Genomic DNA, 4,179 nt, shown 5'->3' on the forward strand with positions numbered 1-4,179 from the left:
CTGCAGCCCTCTTCATGAATAAATGCAGGGCTGTTCTGTCTTGTAAACTTCTGCATTTGGTTCTAGCAGCATCGATGTAAGCCAACCTTTCATCCTGCAGTTTTGAAATCCCCCCCTCTAGCCGGAAATGATCTTTTCTGCCCAGTCTGTATAAAATATTTAGCAATGCGTATGCAAAGAGGATTAGGGCCAGTGGAAAAAAAAAAAAGTTAACTGATCTTTAAATTTTATTTCAGTTTAGTATGAGAATAAAGTCAGAATTCTGAGATTAAAGTCCGAATTCTGAGAAAAACACTGAATACTATACTACACTGAAATAAAATTTAAAAATCAGTTAACTTTTTTTTTTCCACTGGCCCTAATCCTCTTTGCATACGCATTGCTAAATATTTTATACAGACTGGGCAGCAAAGATCATTTTCAGGCTAGAGGGTGGAATATCAAAACTGCAGGATGAAAGGTTGGCTTACGTCGATGCTGCTAGAACCAAATGCAGAAGTTTACAAGACAGAACAGCCCTGCATTTATTCATGAAGAGGGCTGCAGTCGATTCAGCATTAGTATCTTAAAAACTGCTTATGTCTTCATGCTCTGTTATAATAAATGATGAATCTCTTTACTTTTTAAATGTAAGGACTTGAATGGTTCTGATGGTTATATAACTTGACTATAGAGCTCAGAAACATTTAATACATCCATGAAAGCTTTACTGATTTGTGTATGAGCATGGCAGATCTGCCAAATCAGCAGGGAGATTGAATGCAAACGAGAGGATTAAGCCTGCCATAGCATAAGACCTATAATGCTTCTGCATTACAAATAAGCAGATATACCACATAAATGAGCCTCAGTGCTGTTACAGCATTCCCAAGCCGCGCCTTGATCATACCAGTATTAGCTCAGTGATGCCCCCGTGGTCATGAATTAGAAATGGGCTGATGCAGTGTATCACCGGGGTTAAAAATAACACAGGAAAACTGTTTTGCACAAGTCTGACCTTTAAATCCATCCCCAAAAATACACGCAGCCGTCCGGAGAGCCGTAATCTGACAGCTCGGTAATCCCCGGCTCACGGGCACAAAAAGCGAGGACAGAAACGGGTTTCACATTTCCACGTCAAAAAAATAAATAAAATAAAAGGAAAAAACACTCTAGGAGCCAGCATCCCCTCACTGCTGTGAGAAACTGAAATATGTGTTGCCATTTCTGGAGAAACGGGTCGATAATTCAGGGCACTGAGGTAGATGCAATGTGCTGAAGATACTCAGGGTGTTTTGGACCAGAGTTCATAAAGAGAAGAAGGCAGAGATACGGAGAGAGAAGAGAAGATGACGATTTCATCAGGACCAAATTTGACAAGTGAATACGTTTTTGTTTATTCCCCATCTAATAAGTCTGCTGACACTTCACTTACAAGTTTGTTTTCCTCCTCTAAGGCAGACAAAGAGTTAATTCAGCTGGAAAAATGATCTAGAAATAAGTAAAAATTTCTTAAATTAGGTGTATTTATCCTTCATTTGAGAAGGTAAATGAGGTAGTTTGCCAATGGAATGAGTATTTTTACTCTTAAAATATGATAATTAGGTATTATGCACTTGAAATAAGTCTATGCAATTGTGTTTTCTTGTTTTAAGGGTAAATTGTCTTCTTCCATTGTTAAAATGTCTCTTTTACGTCCTTAATTCAAGAACAATTGCACTTATTTTAAGAACAAAATTACTTATCTAGATTTAGATTTTTTCCAGTGTGACCTGTCTGAGCAGCTTCTTATCCACAGGACACTTTGACTTTGCACACTAATTTAACACTTTAGCGCTTAGCTAATGCAGACTCAAAAACTTTGTATATTTATACGAACCCCAACAAAGCAATGTGACATACTTTAAAAACTCTCATTCTGATGGATTATCAGTTCCTTCTTCAGATTATAGTCCAGGTTGTAACCAAATGTAAAAGTTTCCTTCTTCCCTTTTAATTTCCCTGCAAAAAGCCACCATGCATGAAGCAAAACTTTGGTGGAGATATAAATATACAAACCTCTGCTGCTTGGGTTAACTCCATAAACCTTTAAACAGGTGCTGCTTTGAAATTAAAACAGATTTTAAAACTTTCTCATTCATTTATAATCATGGAATGTGTTTTAAATTACGTTTCTGTGTACCAACTGCTTGTGTAATGCATGAGCCCTGAAGCACACCATTCTTAGGCAAGGCAAGGCAAGGCAGCTTTATTTGTATAGCACATTTCAGCAGCAGGGCAATTCAAAGTGCTTTACATAAAATCAGTTAAAAAGATTATTAAAATGCAGAAGAAACTGTTAAAAATAAAACAAAATAAAAAAAGAATAAAAATTACAGTGCAGTATAAGAGATTAAACAGTAAAGAAATGAACGTCATTTAGAGAAAGGCAACATCAAAAAGAAAGTTCTTCAGCATTGATTTAAAAGAAGTGAGAGTAGCAGCGGACCTGCAGGTTTCTGGGAGTTCATTCCAGATGTGAGGACCAAAGTAACTGAAAGCTGCTTCCCCCTGTTTACTTCTTACCCTAGGAACAGAAAGAAGGCCTTTCCCAGATGACCTTGGAGGTCTGGGGGGGTCACAGTGTACTAGCCGGTCAGAAATGTATTTTGGCCCTAAACCGTTTAGTGATTTATAAACTAGCAAAAGAACTTTGAAATCAATTATTTGAGACACAGGAAGCCATTTTAAGGACTTCAGAACTGGAGTGATGTGATCCAGTCTCTTGGTCTTAGTGAGGACTCGAGCAGCAGCGTTCAGAATCAGCTGCAGCTGTCTGATTGATTTTTTAGGGAGACCTGTAAAGACCCCGTTACAGTAGTCAAGTCTACTGAAGATGAAAGCATGGACAAGTTTTTCCAAGTCCTGTTGACACATCTTAGCGGCAGGCCACACCATCCTGCAACTTTCGGTGGGTCTGGTTGCTTTGCTGGGCAAAGTTGCTCTACACCAATAAAGACACGGCACAAGTAATAAGTAATAAGAAAAACATGAAATATGGAACAAAAGAACAGCACACGATTAGATGAAGCTGAAATTTATCAACCCATAGAGACGAGGCAAATTTATTTATAGAATGTTCCAGTAGTAAGACAATTCAAAGTGCAGAACATCATAGTGAAACCCAAAGAGAATAATAATGAATAATTAAAATGAAAATTATAAAAAATGAATAGTAAAATGAAAGAAAGTTGGACTACAAACTTAACTTGTAATTTTTAGATAGGACAGCTAAAGGCAAATCGAGACAAAAAAGCCTTTAACATTGATTTACAGCAACGTAGTGCTTTTGGTACTTTTAAACTTTCCAGGAAGTTTATTCCAGATAATGGAAGCATAAGAATTAAAAGCTGCTTTTTATGTTTGGTTCTGATTCTGGCTGATGGAGTAGAATAGAGCCAGAAGACCTGAGAGCTGTGGGGCACATTGATCCACTGCAAACAAGTCTGTAATGTATTTTTATCTACGTCACTCAGTAATTTATAGACCAATAGAAGTATTTAATTGTCAATTTTCTGATACTCCGTTCCCAAAGGCGGACAAACCTGTTTAAACCTTCAAACAATTTGGCTTTTATTGGCAGTGGAAAAGGTTCTCTGACTCGTGTCGACCCGTTTCAAACCACTCTGCAACCGACCCGGGTTAAAATCGCCTTCAAAGTCTCGGCTCTATTCGGAATACAGTAGTAATATCACACCCCGGTCAATCCGCTAATTTACAGGAAACCATTGAGAGCAACATATGGATGTCAACACACCACACCAGACGTGTCCATAAACATGGCGCATCAGTGGTGAGTACTGTGTACACCTGGCTTCCTTCCATGTTCCTCTCCATTGTTTACTTTCCTGATTTCTGTCACACGCAGTGTGATGGGACCACCAGACAAGCAGTGGTGGGAGTACAGAGGCCACACGGCTTGCCATCAGGGGGTAACACTCATCTTTTTTTGTCAATGGCCAAATGCCAATTGTTAGAGGGTCAACCTATTTTTGAAAAATCTGTGTTGGCCTGCTAATTTTAGTGTGAAAGGACCTGAGATACAGGGATCCCTTTTCTTAGCTTTAGTGAGGATGCAGGCAGCAGCATCCTGGATGCCTTAATCAGAGCATCACTCAGATCATGGACCATCTAAAGAGCAACCCAGTGGATTCATATGAA

General features: G+C 38.7%; 1 protein-coding gene across 3 annotated transcripts in view; it reads right to left on the minus strand.

The window, feature by feature from the left end:
• The window catches only part of fam184a (family with sequence similarity 184 member A), a 278,742-nt gene that overhangs the window by 158,979 nt on the left and 115,584 nt on the right, over positions 1-4,179 (minus strand). The window lies entirely within an intron of this gene.

The sequence above is a fragment of the Cyprinodon variegatus genome, unplaced genomic scaffold (genome assembly GCF_000732505.1).
Source record: "Cyprinodon variegatus isolate N-32 unplaced genomic scaffold, C_variegatus-1.0 Scaffold76, whole genome shotgun sequence".
Lineage (NCBI taxonomy): Eukaryota > Metazoa > Chordata > Actinopteri > Cyprinodontiformes > Cyprinodontidae > Cyprinodon > Cyprinodon variegatus.